This window comes from Convolutriloba macropyga, chromosome 13 (genome assembly GCF_964194025.1).
Source record: "Convolutriloba macropyga chromosome 13, txConMacr16.3, whole genome shotgun sequence".
NCBI classification, from domain to species: Eukaryota; Metazoa; Xenacoelomorpha; order Acoela; family Convolutidae; genus Convolutriloba; species Convolutriloba macropyga.
The window spans coordinates 33,408,120-33,425,890 of NC_134480.1; the positions used below are offsets into that span (position 1 = coordinate 33,408,120).

Here is a 17,771-nt window from a genome sequence, read left to right on the forward strand (position 1 = left end):
CACTCCTTCTCTAACTTCAACTGCCGCTCTCGCAGTCGTTGCTCTGTTTCTTTCTTAGCTCTTAGATTTTCGAGCTCCATTTCGTGGATTGTCGCCTTCTCGATTATTGCGAGTTGGCAATACTGAGTTGTTTTCTGCTTCCTTGTACAGTAGAATGCCTGGAAGAGACCTCTTCAGCTTTTTCTTTTTCTCTATTTCCTGTATCAACTACGGTCTCATTTGGGTCTTTGTCAACAGCCGATGTTGATGACACTAATGTTTGATTTCCACAATCCTTGCTGTGCCTGTACAGCTTAATCAGGTCTTGATAGTGCCTCCTAATATTGCTGATATTCACAAACTCTTTGGTGCGAACCCCTGTTATTCGAATCCATTCGGTGTACATCTCATCTATCTTTTCTACTAGCTCTTCCATTTGATTACACAATGTCTGTTTTTTGGAGTCGCTTAAGTTTTCTGCCTTCAATTTCTTTTCCATCTTTGGCAAATCATTGAAAATTGGTTTAGCAGCTTCCAGTAATTTTTATGCACGTACTGTGTCTTTCCGACAGTCGATGACTTCTGTGCGGAAATCTTCAATGTCTCGGAGAAAGGGTACCTTTTCAATTACCCATCGCAAAACTTCACTCTTTTCTTCTAACAAACGCTTGGTGTCGCTGTCGCAATTTTCAAAGTACTTTTGTTTTAATAGTAACCTCTGCTGCTTTCTGTTTTCCTCGAGCTCATCTTAAGTTTCGAAGAAACATTTATATGCTCTTTCTGATATTGTTTTCTTCTGAGCCAATTGACTTTTCACATCAGTAAGGTGTCCGTCAAATGTTTTGAGCAATTCAGCTTGCTCATTTTCTATTCTCTTGAGTTGGCCTGACATCTTGTAGCCAGCCGTTTTCCGATGTCTATCGGGGCTCTTTCTAGTCATCCTTATGACTTCGTTCTGGTCCACCAAATTGAATCGAAGATTCGTTGCTGTTCGTATTGTTGTTGATGTCCGGGTCGGCGGAACAATTGTTGCGGCTGCTCAAGAATCTCAGCGGAACCGATATATCAGAGCCTGGTTCTCGAGTTTTACGCCGGCCTGCTTCATTACAGGGTTCGATTGACTAACAATCTTACTGAAACAGTTAGTCGCTCGGACGTATAAAAGGACTGTAACTTTAATTTGTTTGACTGAAATTAAGAAAATCCTAAGTGATAATCTATGTTCAATCTCGTGCTGAGTTTGTAAGACTTCAACCAGTGTTAGTAATTTTGCTAAGTTCTCGTTGTGTAAGCTCAACTAACCTAAAATTCGCAAGATCTCAAGACCTAGCAACACTTAGCGAAAAGAGTAAAGTTGTTAAAGAATCAAATTTTAGTCAATCTGAGAGCCAACTGCTCTGTATAACAGTTTCTAATGGCTCTAAATACAATTCGGTTTCACTAAACAACTAATTGGGTTAAAGTGAACAATCAAAAATTTATTGATTATAACATCATCACTACTGGTAGGTCATTGTTTACATAGTAAATGTCAAATTACTGCAATATTTGCTTTTGTTGACATAAGCAAGGATGGTTATTACTTGGCTCTAAATGCCTCGAATGTACGGTATTTGACCTTTAATGGTCACCTAAAGTATCCTAAAATAATCCATTGAAGAAACTTAACAATAAATGACAAAATATCGAAAAATGCCAATTTTGCACCATATAAGTGCTAATTGCCACACTTGTGGGTCTGATGCAATAACGTTTGTTGGGTCCATGAGTAGTTTAGAGGTAGCCCTAACCGTGTGCCATAACCTCAGGTTGCTCGGGTTTTGCCGTCTAAAAATCGGGGGGTGTACAGATTTTCGGTCCCAACTTGTAAAAATTTTCAGTTTTGACCATTTTTGAGTTTTGACGAAATCTTAGTTTTTTCAGTTTCAAACGTTATTTTTTGCTGTCTGATGGCTTTTGTAGCTGATTTGAAGTGGCGTCAACAAAAAACATGCAAGAAAACGTTGTTGAAGCCGTAAAGCGAAATTTTGCCCCTCAAAGTATATTCAATTGACCCTTCCTCGAATGTCAAAAATGTGGTATGCGGCTTCTCATTAATGACAAAAGGTAATAAGTAGAAAAAAAAGGAAAAAGTTAAGTGGTACTTTTGTATTTCTTGAAATTAATTTTTTTAAGTCATGAAAAACATTCGCTACAAAATGAAACAAATATATAGGTTGGATCAGTCGTCCAAAGGAAGCGCTTGAGACCTGTAATTATTCAGAATATAATACGTCTTACGTCTAAATAATAAAGTCAAAAATTGACAAAAATGAAAATTTTTATCGTAAAACCCTTGTCGAAGCCAGTAAATTTATAACAATTCCTTTAAAAAAAACATTAGATTTTGCAATCTTCCACCTTATTTCGACGACAAGAATGTCATATGTGTCCTGTAATTAAAGAACCTAGTTAATAAAAAAAGAGCCAAAATGCAAAGTTAAAATGTGCTTTTTTTAAAACAATTTTTTTCAAAGTTATGAAAGCCATCAGCTATCTACTCAAATCAGAGTATAGGCTAATTTATTCCACCAAAAACAACTAGGGAGACAAATCTTTAACTAGGAAATCTCATACGACTAACAAGACAATGGCAGTTAAAATCCATTGTAAAAATTTTAATCAAGTTCTTTGAGAAAAGGGCGCCGAAGACATTAAAATGTACCATATTTTGTACGCCAATGATGTAGTGTGAATTGTCAATGTCCTTTGTTAAAGTGACAAAATGAGAAAAGACGTGAAAAACTTGACAATGTCTAAAAATCAAAATCAAAAAAAATTTGTGAAGTCTAGTAGTATCAAAGCCAGAAAACCATAGCTTAACGCGTAAAAGCACCAAAAAGATTTAGTTTGAAATCAGTAGAATTAAGAGAAGTGTTTTTTGTTTCTGACACTCAGCTACAAGTAGACGAATCTTAGAAGAAAAATAATTGCAAAGTTCAATATGCCATTATTTTTTTTAAAAATCGACGAAAAATAAAATGAACATAATCTTTCGAGTAAAGAGACTATATACAATAATTTGGAACTGGTTAGGACGCTGGATGGACTTATCAATAGTTAGCACTGATTTGAAATGTTCTGTTATTTAACTAACATAGAAAAGATCGATTTTTTTTAAAATAAAAGCTGCGTTTCTGATAATCATAGAATGCAGTTAGCAAAAAAAGGCAAAATTTTATTTCTAGACTACCCTCAATGGAAGTGGAAGTAGGATTAGCTCCCTGTGTAGTTTATGACGATTGAGTTAGTTTTTTTGGGTGTGTACTACCCGCAAATTCAATCAAAGTATCTAAAGAAGCTTATTTGGGGCAACTTTTGATGAAAACGGCTGAATTTTGAAATATTTTAACAAAATTTTAGCCAAAAAATAAATTAAAATAGTCAACAATACTATTTTATCAAAAAAAAACCAGGAACACTATTCTTAACAATTTTCACGTATTTTTTAGCAAAAATGACAAAATTTTAGACAAAACATCCGGAAAATGTGAACAAAAATGACGCAAATCTGTCTAATATTAACAAAAATTTGAACAAAATTTAAACCCCGATAATTCGCTCTAGAAAACGAAATTCAAAGAACCTTTTTAGTTCCATGTTCTACGTTGGGCGGGCTTTATAATGATACCACTTACAACTCTCTACGATCAAAATATCGATCGGCCAAAATTGTCTTAACAAAAAAACCATTTGATATTATAGTTCCTCCCCCTGAAGAGGGTTCGGAACAAATATTGGAGTTGAACACATATACTAGTTTGAGTAACAATAATGTCAATTATTACAGCAGCTATGTTTTTAAATATCATCACAAAAATACTGATTATGTATTAAATGAAGAAAAGACCACAATTTTTGCGATTGTATTAAAGACGGATCTTGTGATAGGATTGTCGAGAAACAAGAGGAAAGAAAAACAACATCCCATGATAAACAAAAGCTCTCAAAAAAATCTGAGTAAGTTTCCATTTACTTTTTTTTCAGTTAGTTTATTAAACAAAATGTACTGTAAATTTTCAGTCTATCCAACTGAATTAATGCAATAAATTTTGAAAATGTTTTTTTAAATTATCTGAGCAGTATAGAAAACTCTTTGTTCCCAAAGTTTTAATGAAATATATACAGGGACAAGCCTATTCGTGAATATGCTAATTTTATCACTAATTCGGCAAAATTAAAATTTAAATTTAAGATTGAAATTTAAAAAAATCTTCTTTTCAGTATTTGATTTGACGCCATAAAATTGTTCAGCATAATTGCTTGAATAGAGAGCAGCACTGTATGTCAATCAACTCTTGACATTTAAGAAGCCTGCCTTCCGGAGAATAACAGGACTGAGCTTGCCAACTTATAAGTTTTACAGACATTCAAGAACGAAAACTATTTTTCTTGAAGAGAGGTCAAAAACATCATGGCTGGACAAAAGTATCATCCGAAGAGGCTTATCATTTAACAATTGTCTTGAGAAAAACCTAAAAGGGAATGAGTCAAACAGGTGGGTTAAAAAAGTTTTCAAAAACTAATTTTTCCAACAATTTCAGAGGGACCCAATGCGAATCTTGGAAAGCTTTTAAATTTAACTAACGCTTCATTTTTGAGTTTGTATTCTCACATGGGAGCTTAGAATTTGTTTCTTCTACCTAGAGAAGAAAATCGTTTATCTGTTACTTATAATTTATGTTATATCTTTACGCTGCCATTTGTGTTATTTTTAGGCTCCTTGACCTATTGATACTCATTTGGAAAGTCAGTTTTTTTTAATCGCAAGAAATATTTTTTGAGTAAAAATTTTTATAGGGAAGGTGCTTCTATTTAATTATTTAACATCAAAGCATGTTGATGTATTGACGAAACGTATCATTTTAAAAAGATGGAAGTGCTTTTTATAATGAAAAGAACTTTCACAACTTTCATACCTCTCTGTACTTCTTAAATTTGTTTTTCTTTTGTATTTCACAAAAGTTTTGTAGTTGGTGAGTTTCACTCTGTTTCTATCTTAGGTATGTTGGCGATTCTTCAATTTAACTGTCATTTTGTGACATTCTCTATTGCTAAAGTTCTAAAATTTCTGAAGATATTGAATAAAGGCATGTTTCAGAGCAGCTTACGCAATCTTAAGAAATATCAGACATATTTATATCACGCATTGTTTTTCTGGTGATGTAATAGCAAAAACAGATTTGTCATCTGTTTTAGAAATGTTTTCTCGGAACTGTTTGATTGTACCGACCGCTTAACTGGGTTTCTTTTGTTCAGTCAATTTTGGCCGACCGATATATTCATAGTAGAGAATTGTGGGTGGCATCATTAAAACGCCCCTCCAGTTTAGAGTACAGAATTGGAAAATTTTTGAATTGTCAATTTTTCCTCTGAACTATCGAAGGTTACAAATTTGCGATTAGTTGATTTATTTCTGTTATACTGTTATATTTTCACTATTTTTGCTCAATATTTGTTGCTTTCGCATGAAAATTGATATTGAAAGTGTTATTTTTTATATCTGAGAGGCTGCAAGCTGAGGTTAGCTATATTGCGGTGTTCGTGGTTTCTTTATCATCCAATGTCTTCCGATTGTATTGATGTGCTCTTTTTCAAGATAGGTTCACACATTTTTTTTTGCTTTTTCAAGTCATGGGAAATCAAATTGGAATTGTTAATTTAATTACACTGAAAAAATAAAAGGAGCGCAAAGACAAGCAGAATTGAAGCTTGATTTTTGAATTATCTCAAAATTGGGCTCAAGAATAGTTTTTTGAACAATTTTTTGATATTTAAAAGCAAACTTTTGTTCACGCCTGTCATACACTATTTGAATTTGACAGTCTTTTGCGATGGGTGTTTGCTTACTTCTTTCAAAAGGATGATTTGCGGAGCTAGATTCGAACTTAATTTGCCTTCTGTTACTCGCGGTGCGAGATACAAAGAGAGAGGAGCAACTGAAATTATGAAATCAAGTGCTTGTAAGCAACTGAAGAAGGTGTGATCCGACATGTCTGATCACGAAGCGGGAAATCAAGAACGGATGAAAATGAACGACTTGAAACAACGAGTGCACAAACATGAAATGTTGATGAAGGGCAATTAAATTGAACTAAATTAAAAACATCATATAAAATTTTACTGCACTAAATAAATAAATGAGATGTAAAATATCGACAGGTATCACATACCCCTTGTTGTGACAAAAAAAAATTGTGACATTAGCAATTTTTGTTGTTGATAATATTAGTAACAAAACTTTCAAATTAATTCTTGGTCCCCGGTGAAATAAATAATAACAAGATATGCACTGGTCATCATAGCTAAAAATTTTAAGAAAACTAAAATTTGAGTTTATAGTTTATGCAGTTTTTCTTGCGAAATTAATTAGTCAGACATCTCTTGATTTTCAGCTTCGAAAACCGTCATTGATCTCACTACTGTCGGAGTGGGGGCTGAAAATTCTCAACGTCTTCTGCTCGGCGTGGACGTTTAGGTGTAGCTTTAATTGTTGAATCGGAGGACGAATTGTCGAAACATTACTATAAAGGGCTTCGGCGGTTTCTATCCGAGGATCTTTTAGCCTTTGTAGAGGAAGCTGCTGAAGCGGACGATGATGCAGACTGGGGAGGAATTGTCATCTCGCTGTTTGAAGCTGATTATCTTCCAGTCGTCGATTTCAGAGGGCGAGCATATTTGGTATTTTTGGGATGCGCCCTCGCATGGCGCGTGAGATGTTTGATCTTGAAGATGACACTCCACTGCCCGGTTCACGGCTGCGGTGTTTCATCTTTTTATCACCCTTGATTTTCCAGGTGAATTGTTTAATATAGCTTTGGATGTGTTCCTCCGCCAACTTTTCGCCTATTCGTGGTCCCCGTCTATCCGCAGAGACTTTCAGTGGAGTCTCTCTATCTTGCAAGGTTCCAAATTTTGCTATGTCACTTTTTCTTACAGTGGCGATAGGTTTCACAGGCTCCTTTATCGTCAACGTTGTAGGGCTCACTTTCAAAATATTAAAACCTGGAGCAAAAAACTCGTAAACCCCCTCTAATTTTACCTTTGTTCTTTGAGCGCCGCTTGCCGTGTATCTTTCTGGCCAATTCGAGCTGAACAGCGCGTTCTTTGAGTGGAATTGTCCGGCATGCACCTGACCGAAGAAAACGAGATCCGCCATCCATGCTCTCTCTTTCTCTTTCAAGAGCCTCCCGCGTAGCCCGAGTCATTCCAGATTCTACTTCTGTGTCGCTCCTGTAGCCATTTATTCACTTCTCGTCCGGTAGAATTTCTTCTGGCGTGACAGTGTCTTCATCTAAATAGTGGTTCACAATATTTTCTTATGAGAGATTAGATAACTTAGGCTTAGTGGAGATTGCGCTCAGCGGGGTATTAGGTTTTCGGCCAAAGTGTGCTTCGAAGGGCGAGATCTTTGTTGTTTTCTGCTTACATTTTCACAATTGATGAATGATAATCTTTAATGCATACTTTACATGAAATGCGTTTTTAGCCGAATTTTTTTCTTTGATAGATGCAAGACTACTCTTAATCGTTTGAATGAGTCTTTCTACCGAGCCAATACCACGATAATCGTTGACTGGAGCTTCAATAATTTCAATATTTTTTTTCCAGAAGTTCTTTACTTGATTGCCAACCAAACATTTTCCTTGATCCAGACGAATAGATCGGGGAATTCCCTGATTTTCAAAGTACATCTCCAAAAACTTTAAAACAATTGGTCCCTTAGCATTGTCATAAGTACATACAGTGGAGTACTTAGAAAAACGATCAATAGCGGCTAAGAAATATATCTCGTTACCCTTTTCATCGAAAGTTGGACCTCCAAAATCAATTTGAATTTCTTGATTTGGTTCAACACACGGTACATGAGGTCGAAATTGTTAAGCAGGAATTACAGACTTAGGGTTCTTACCAACTACTGTGCAAGGTTTGCATTCCGTTGCTTTAACTGTGAGTTTCATGTTTGGCCACCAGCAGTGCGTGGCCATGCAAATCATTCCCCAGGTACCTGCCTTGCGTGGATGTCATCAATTGACGATTCTCGGAGGACGATTGGTATAGCGACCTTCTCATCAACACATCCGCAGCCGGAAAGGACGTGGAAGTCTCTCCATTATGATTGAATGTACGAGTTGAGGTCTTTCAGGCGGCTTTCGTTGTTCGTTAGTATATAATCACTTACCTCTTTTAAAACAGCCTCTTTGCTGCTTAAGGATGCAATTAGAAACTTACTGAATGTTCTGATTCAGGTAGAATTTGCGACGCGAGTATCACTTGGGGAATTAGAGCGTTGATTTGCGGCGCGAGATGTAGTTGGAGGCGTAGACGGTTGATTCGCAGTGCGTGAGGAGTCAGTGAATCAAACTCTAGTGATGCGTTTTTTAGAACGCATACACTACTTAGTTTTGTTAATATAGTTAATGTCTAAGGTGCGTTTGAATTGAAGATAGTTATTTGAATAAAAAGTAGGCAACTGATTTCCAAGATAATTTTAGGCAAAAAGCACTGTTTCTATTTCTGGGTGGTGACTTTTAGAAATATTTGTGGATTGTCTCCTAATTGACGGGAAATTAGACTTAGTGAATTGCGTTTCGCGCGTTGCGAGAGATAATTCGTTCCGGTTTCGGAGGGATTGTTTATGATGAGTTGTATTATGTTTAGCGAGTGAAGTGTTAATTGGTATTTGCGACCAAGGATATACATATTTTAAATTGTTGAAATTACCACTAATATTTGCATTTTGATTTCGCGGCACGGGTGATAAGAGAGAATCTTGCTTATGTACGCGGGTAGCGTGTGTGCTGATTAAATTTTTTGCATTATGTGTAGCCTCAAATTTAGATGTGATTTGATGTGCGGGATCATGTGCTTATATTAATTTGTTTAAATGAATGGCAGATTCAATAGAATTTGTATTGAGTGTACTAACTGATGCAGAGATAAGTTTTAAATTTGCCACTATAAATTCCTCATCATAGGCAGAAACTTTTTTAGCTTTTTGATTTGGATGCCGGGAAATGTACTCCACTAGTCCCATTTTCGCCCCAAGCAAATGTTCAAAATCAAATTGAACTAGAAGTAGCCTATCGATCCAACGGGTTAAACGACTGTTGTATGATTTATTGGATCCAATTTTTTCAATATAGAAAAAAAGAGCTCTGTGATCTTTAATTACTGTAAAAGGTTTGCCATACAGATAATTATGTAAAAATTTCAATAGAATAAACAACCCAAAAAGTTCGAGTTCATTGACACTATAGCGTTCTTCACATAAATTTAAGAATCGGCATGTAAACGCAATTGGTTTCCACCCATCAACTGTTAATTGTTTAAGCGCTGCCCCGAGACCGGAGAGGGAGGCGTCATAATTTAAGCGCGTCTCGAGTTGCGGGTTACAGTGGTTTTTTTCCCCGGCTTTCGCGATGCGATTCTTTATTTCAATAAAACAGTTTTCACGCACCTCAGCCCAGATGAATTTTGCCGGATTGGATGGCTAATTTGAGATAAATTTGGTATAAATTTACTGATCTAGTGTACTGAACCCAGAAAAGAACGAAGTTTCTTTAAATTCTTTGGAGCTTCAAGATCCAAAAAAGCGGAGGTCTTGCTCTCGATAGGCAAAATACCTGATTGTGAAATGAGGTAACCGAGCCAATCATTCTCTAGTTTAGAGAAATGACATTTTAGAAGTTTGATCCTAAGATTTTTGTCATCTAAACGTTTAAGACAGTTCAAAACGTACTGTTTATGTTCTTCCTCCGATCCTCTACTTACAATCAGAAAATCGTTGAGAAACAGTAAGTTTTTTCAAACCATTGAGATTATAATCCGTAGCTTTTTGAAATTCGGCCGGCATATCTGTTAGCTCATAAAATCCTGTTTGAAATCTGTACGTGCCTTTCATGTCTCCGGTTATTATTTTGGAACTACCATGATTTGTTGTGTTAGGATCCAGATTTAATTGGCCATACGAGTACTCTAAATCCAATGTAGAAAGATATGTCGTGTTCTGCGGTGCGGGAGCATTAATTTGTTGAGAAATAGATTCGATAAGCGTATCAATATTAGGCATTTGATATTTGTTTATATGGGTAGCTTTATTTAATATTTTGGAATCCAGTGCAAGTGTAATTGTTTGATCTTTCTTTACGGTGACTAAAATGGAAGATAAAATACTTGTCAGGTCCACTAGAGATTTTTATTGTGTGTTTTTCCTCTAATAATTTTTTCAGTTTCTTATTGAATTTATCTTGAAGATTAATAGGTACGCCTCTACCATTTTGGTGTCTAGGTTGAAAATCTTTGTGAAATTTAGGATTAGCCACATGATTTTTTGATTTTCCGATAAGCGAGATCAGATTAGGAATTTTTTTTGCAATATGTTATTTGATTTCTTACGATGGAGAAATGTTTATGAATTGATTATTGTTACAGCTAAGCCCAGATGGTCAAACAAATCTCTACCAATTAAAAATTTTAGACCGTCCGCAACGACGGTGAATTTTGCCGAGTTTAATGTCCAGCCGTTGCTTTAATGGGGGTCTGTATTTTTCCTTCATTATGAATCGGTTCTTTGAGAATGTTCTAAGTTGTGGGCTGACCTTCTCGTGAATGCAGACAGCAAATGGACTGCTCTTCACTACTTGCGACGCGAGTGATCGATTGAGATACACGCGCTACCCGAGTCCCAGAGAAGAGTAATTGGAATGTTACCGATTTGGATGTGCATATTGAGAAGTTCTATCTTTGCTATGTTATTCTCGATTAGTCCAACCAAATTATCTTCCCTACTAGTGTAGTCAGATTCGTAGAGTTTTGTAAACCGAAGAAAATTTTGCTGAAGCTTCCGGGTGCAGTTCTTCATCCACTGTATTCATGTTTCCTCCTTGGGGTTTTGAGGTTTTACTTTCTTTTGTTTCCTGCAGAGTTCACCAAAATGTCTCATTAACCCGCAGTTTTTACATGTTTTGCCCTTCAAGATGCATTTATCAGGGTGATTGGGTAGCCAGTTCCCACCACAATTTGAGCAATATAGTGGAGGTCGACTCTTCGGTTTCTGGAAATTGTTCGAGAATGACCAATTTGATGATCGAGGGTTGTTTGGAAACTGAACTGCATTCACGCTGGCCCAGATAAGTGTCTTGTTATGCAGTTGAAATTGAAGCTGGTTTCGCATCCCGACTTCCATTTTGATAGCCAGTTCTAACGCCTGATGCGGCTGTACTGTTTGTTTGAGAAGTTCTTTTTGAATCTCCGCATCAATCAAGTTGGTGATGAATACATCACGTATCAGTGTTTCCTCTTTATTTTCAAAGTCGCAACTTTCGGCTAATTTTTTTACCTTACCATAGTAGTACCGAAAGTGATGTTTCCAGTGCTTCCACAAACTTCCAAATATCTGCAGTGGATAATGTATCAAATATTATATGCGCGTTTTTACAGTTCAGATTCCAAAGTCCTCCCACGCCGATGCTCAAGTAGAGAAATGAGATTGTTTTTTGATCCGCAAGTGGCCATGGCTTGTCTCCACACATTATGCAGAGTTTGATTAGACGTTGACATTTGTTTTGCCAATTCATTTTCCGCTGAGCGTTGCGGGCATTTCTTTCTTTTTCCGATTGTGCCGATGAACTCATTATTGTTTCCTCATATATGGGTTCCAACGGGAGATCGACAATCTTATGTTTTGGTCCAAGTAATGTGTCGAGGATGGTATTCTCCTTTGCGAGCAGTGCCACTTTGTATTCTCCCAGCGATGAGGGGGATCGGGTGTCGGCTTGTCCCAAAAAGCGTCTATTCCGAGCGGTGTACGCTTGTTTGCTGACTGCGCCTTGTCAAACAATATTTGAATTCGAAAGTCACTTGCGATGCGCGTTAGCTTATTTTTTCCAAAGTATTATTCTCGGAACAAGATCTGAACTTAATTTGCTTTCGCTTACTTGCGGTGCGAGATACAAAGAGAGAGGAGCAGCTGATTTTGAATTAAGAAACTGAAAGTATAAACTGAAGTGCTTGTAAGCAACTGAAGAAGGTGTGATCAGACATGTCTGATCACGCAGCGGGAAATCAAGAAAGGATGAAAATGAATAAATTGAGACAACGAAAGAACGAACATGAAATGATAATGAAGGGCAAATAAATTGAACTAAATTAATTAAATCATATGAAATTTTACTGCATATTTAAATCATATGAAATAAATAAATGAGATGTAAAATATCCACGGGTATCACAACGCCGAAAATCAATTCAACTTCTTTTTTCCGTATTTTTTCTATCGAGTGATATTAAATTGACGCAGATGTGTTCCCAGTGTACCAATTTGCAATTGGTTTTATTCAGTAACATTCAGCTGATGTCAAATTTTCATGTTAGTTACACTACTAGCAATCCTAGTCATTTTTAGGTTTTTGGCTCTATTTTTTGTTATTTCTCTAAAATCGTTACTGAGTATCTTCGAGAATGTTCTCATTGGTTGGCAATGAGGAATAATTGCACCTAATGTTTTGAGCTCTTTCGTAGCGTTTATCGTGACTTTGACACTATTTGTTCTCAAAAAATTAGAATGATTTTGGAATTTTTCCAGTGTCTGTCCTACTTTTTGTTATCTTATCATTTTATCTTATCGAGGGCATGTCACATACGTTGCTGAAAAGGACCTTATTAAATTGACTGATTTATTTTTATTGAAAACTAAGTAAGATCGATTAATTGTTTATAAGATATCTTATCGAATTTTTGAATTTTTGGTGTTCTTATTGTTCAATTTGTTGTCTAATCGCTCAATCTCGTTGGAGACGAGTGTCCTCAATTGCTATGGACGTCTCTTTCAGTTGTTTAAGTTAATAGCTATAGCATTTTTGACAGATTTTATTGGTTTTTAAAGATGAATTAGTGACTAAAATTAGTCGCTGTTGTTTATAGCGTTCGTTTTTTTTACTTTGAGATTGTTTTCCAAAAATTAAAGAAGATTTTTAGTCTTGTATGTTTTGTCTGTATCTTTTGGTCATATTGCAGAGTCTGGAAGGCAATATTCTGTATTGATTTTTTTGTACGGTGTAGTAACTATGCTAAGGAACATTATTTTTATCAGTTGTTGTTCTTTTAGTAATTAAAACACCAAAACCCTTATTAAAATGAAACTTCTCAGTGTTTTCAGATTTTTTTGTTTGTCCTTATAGAGCCATGGGTTTTCAGTCTGTCTTAGAGTATAGTTATTTGTTATAGTCTTAACTAATAGCTTTATCTATTTCTGTCTGCATTATACGGCAAGTTAATCAATTTCGCTGCTATTCCGCAGCAGTCTGCTGCTATGCTTTCAATTTCAAAGACAAAAGAGTGAAGGGTGTTGCATAACTGTTCCATTTGAACTTTGGCTAAGCGTTTGGATAAATGTTTCAAAATTAAAACTTCTTTTCCGAAATGAACCAATTATGTTCTATAGCACTATTCATTTAATTTCGCTAGAAGAACAAAGCTAAAAGCAGCTACCCTACACACATTACACAGAGGTTTAGTTTTACTTCTGATTCCTCAGAGTATTACGAAGTTAAAAGCATACCTGTTTTATCTAACCTAACTCAAAAATTATCCAAAATCCAACATTGAACTTTGATTTATCAACGTTTGTTTATCAAATCACATTATTCTCAATTAAGTGTTACAATTACAGTTTCAATGAAAACGAGTAGCAATATCACGTCTAGTTTTAGTCTAATCGTACTTTACTTTTTTGTTTCTTTTAACTTAAACAAAAGGGTTCTTAATATGAATAAAGAAAAATAATTAGTCAATGTAGTTTAAAGCGTTTGTTTTTATGACACTGGGATTGCTCTCAAAAAAATACAGAATAGTTTTTAGTCTTGCATATTTTGCTTGTTTATCTTGTGATTTTATTGCTTAGTCTCGAGAGCAACATTTTATATTGGCCGTTCTCGTACCGTGTAGTAACGATGCTAAGAGCCATTTTTCATGAAGAGTTGTTGGTTTTTATTATTTTTTAAGACTGTCTCAATTTTTTAGACTGTATCAATTTGATATTGCTGTAAACCTGTTAATTGTCATGTCTTTAGTCAAGTCAATATTTGGATTGAAATTTAGGCGCTTGGCTAGGTTTGTTTTGTTTGGTCATCTGACGCCATTTTGAGCTCTATGTTTGTTCACACAGCAAAGCTGGAAATGTCAATTTTTCTAAATAATTTCTTTTTCTCGCTAACGGCGTTTTTTAGCGCGTAATGTTATTAATAAATCTGTCTGAAAAATATTTTCCTGTGCTTGGCGTGATCAGATTTTGATCATGCGTGACTTATCTCAATCAAAAATTGAGCTTCCGTTTTAAAATTTAAGTATAGAGTGTTTTAGTTTAACGACAATAAAATACATTTATAATAAAAATATCGAATAAAATGGCCTCTGCGGAATGATTATTAACAAGCTTTACTTTTTAATCGTCGATTTTTTTAATAGAATTATTTCAATGGCGTCGATAAATTTTTGAGTTTATAGCTTTACCTTTTTCTGTCTGTATTATACGGCATACAAATCTATTTCGCAATTATTCCGGCAGTCTGCCGGCTATGTTTTTAATTTCAAAGGCAAAGGGGAAGTTGTTTAACTGTTTCATTTGAATTTTTGTCTAAAAATTTGGCTAAATATTTCAAAATTAAAACGTTTTTTCTTTTCAAAAAGAACCAATTATGTTGTAAAGAACTATTCATTTAATTTCACTAGAAGAACAAAGCTAAAAGCTGCTACCACATTCACACTACACAGAGGTTTAGTTTTACTTCTGCTTTCTTTGAGAGTAATCCGATTTTAAAAAATATACCTGTTTTTCTAATTGCACTCTAAAATTATTCAAAATCCATCATTTAACTTTGATTTATTAATTTTTTGTATCAAATTACATTTTTCTCAAACAAGTTTAACATTTAAAGTTTCTTACAAAACGAGTAGCAATATCATGTCTTTTTTTGATCTAGTCGTAGTTTTGCCTTTTTTTGTAGGAATTAAGGGTGTGGGAACCGCATTGACAAAAATTATGCCATCAAGAACCAACCCAAGAGCCTAATGTCGGAACAGAGTCCTTTAATGTGTCAGCTTTTGGTATTTTATTGAATAATTTGAAGATGCATATTCGAATTTTTATGAGCGCGAATTTTTCTAAAGCACTAGTATAGCTGTGTAGTTGTTGACAGGAGCCTAATTAGAGTAACCCGGCGAAACTTCGCTTAATTCAGTTATAATTGTTCCGAATCCATGTTAGTGGGGTGGGGTTTGGGGGGATTGGAGGTTGAAATTTTGTTCACATTCGACTGGTTTCCGTTGTTTCCGTTAACATTTTTTTTTTTAAATTTTTTGTTCATTTTTAGGTTAAAATAGTGAAAATAGATAACAATAGTGTGAATGGTTTAACCTTTACAGATCTTAGAAGTTGGCCAAGAATTTGCCAAAATTTCTTGGCCAAAACTTTGCCTCAAAAAAGCCTTTTTCGATGAAAAATTGCACCGAATAAGCCTCTTATACAAAATTTGTCGGAAATGCAGACCAAAGAGAACAGTTTACACAAAATTGGTTGTCTCAGATGAGGGCTATTATTCTGCGTACTATGAGGGTGTTCTAGAACTAAAATGTTTTTGCGATTTTAAATCGGTATTTATCCAAAATACTTAATTTGTGTTTGCTAATTTTTTGCCAAAATATGTATTGCACTATGAAATGGTACAAACACGTGACCTTAATAACAAACAGTGATCTTATGGCTATATAATATTGTGTCATGCTTTTCAAATTTCGAAAATGGTTCAAATTTTATAGTGGTCCTGTCTTCTTTCTTTTTTAAAATGTTTACGGACTATTGTGGTTTTTTACATCTCTAACAGTCAAGTACGTTTTATATCAGAGTTCAAATTATACGGTGTCATATTTACATTCAAATAAGGACTAATAAAAAACCTTATATTTTAAGAGAAAAGCTCAAGATTTTTTTTATGGTTTTGAGTACGGTTTTTTGTCACATCTAATTAATTATTTACTTGCCTGCATTTGTCGTCCTCTATATTGTCTTTTGGCTAAGTCTCATTATTCAATTGGTTCCCAAAAATTTATAATTAAATTTTTTTATTGATTTCGGTTGATACCTAAAGTCTATCAAAATTATTTGAGTGATACTTAAGGGCTTCAAAAATTATTAGTGGATATTTAGACCGTGTAGCTTTTTAGCCTTATTTTTTCAACTTTTAGCTTAATCTTGTTACTGATTGGCCCATACTCTTCATAGAGAAACAAATATGATCTCTGTAGAGGTTTTATTTTTTAGACAATGGTCTTATCACTTTTATAGCTCGGTTTTTCAGGAATTTTTTTTGTTATATTTAAAAATTTGCTCAAATTTGATTTTTTTTGTTTTGTCACATAACAATAATGGGAGGTTAAGACAGCTTTGGCAGGAGGTTCAGCGAAACATATGCGATGTTCTCATGGATTAATAAAGTGCTTTAGTAGCTTCGACTCATTTTTCTGGTAAAATTTGAATTCATTCTTTAATATTTTGCCTACGTTTGTTCTTTTTGTAGTCGTGTGAAATTATCTGGATTATTTTTTAAGAAACTGTTAAAAAAATTAGTGTCATTAAAAGCAATTTGCATCCACTTCGTTGTGAAGCAAAATATAATGTCTCTTCTGATTTTGATATTGTAGCTGGTATTTTCATCACTTTCAATACGCGTTTTTCAATATTTTTGTTTTCTTTTGATAGTTTTCAATATTTGTTGTTCTTTCTGTTTTTCTTCACATAGTTCCTTGATTTTCAACTGACCAATTAGAAGCGTTTAATTTTTTCAATTCATAGCTCTTATTGTAGTGGTTTCAACACAGTGTATGTTTGTATGTTTTTTGTGAATTTTTGTGGATTTTATTTGATGTTTTCTTTGTAATCTTATGATTTATTCTAAATAAAGATAGATCCCGCTGGTTTCATGAAAAAATTAACATTATTTTTTTAAATATTTTTTCTGCAGAAAGATTATGGTATCTATAACTTTTGTATTCTTTTGGTTTCTAATATTTCTATGGATTTTTGATCTCTTCGCCTTATTTGCTTTCTTGTGATTTACGAAATAATTGATTAACTGCAGTTTCTCTCATGTTGTTTTGTTTTCGTTGTTAATTTTTTTTAAGAAATGGACGTTCAATTTTCGCCTTAATTAATGTTTGCTGTTTTCGTTGTAGTTTGTTGTTTGTCTTATCTCGTAGTCTCATTAATATTCGCTTTCATTGGCCCTGTGATGCTGCAATTGTTGGTCTATATAGTTGTTTGAATATATAAAACTTTGTTTTTAATCGGACATTAAATTGTTGGTAACAGAATTCCTGTCTCTTCACGATTTGATGGAAAATTAAGTAAAAAATGTGGATAGGCGGAGTAGAAACTTTATATGCAAAAGTACATTACTGAGCCTCCCGTTTGTTTTAAACTATTCGTTTCCGTTGTTATAGGACTGAAAAAATCATATACTCATTTTCATCAGTTAATTCATGTTCATGTGGAATGGAATTAGCTGAATTGTTCGACTGCGGGATCTGTGTTAGTGCGCTTAAGAAATCGAGGAGATCCGTTATCAGTTCGCACACAAAACACCCTCCACATGAAATTCCCTCAACGCTATCTCGACCGATGCAAAAAAAATGCTTTTTGCAGTTTATTAATAATCAGTTTTTTGGTCTAGGCATTGTCGAGGTGCTCACTGATAGGA

The 17,771-nt window shown here is 34.6% G+C and overlaps 2 protein-coding genes across 2 annotated transcripts in view; both read left to right on the forward strand.

The window, feature by feature from the left end:
* The window catches only part of LOC142351794 (uncharacterized), a 338,941-nt gene that overhangs the window by 199,768 nt on the left and 121,402 nt on the right, over positions 1 to 17,771 (forward strand). The window lies entirely within an intron of this gene.
* The window catches only part of LOC142351796 (angio-associated migratory cell protein-like), a 217,581-nt gene continuing 212,487 nt past the window's right edge, over positions 12,678 to 17,771 (forward strand). Inside the window, exon 1 of the mRNA XM_075403976.1 lies at positions 12,678 to 12,687. The gene's annotated coding sequence lies outside the window, so the exon portion shown is untranslated. The remainder of the gene's footprint in view (positions 12,688 to 17,771) is intronic.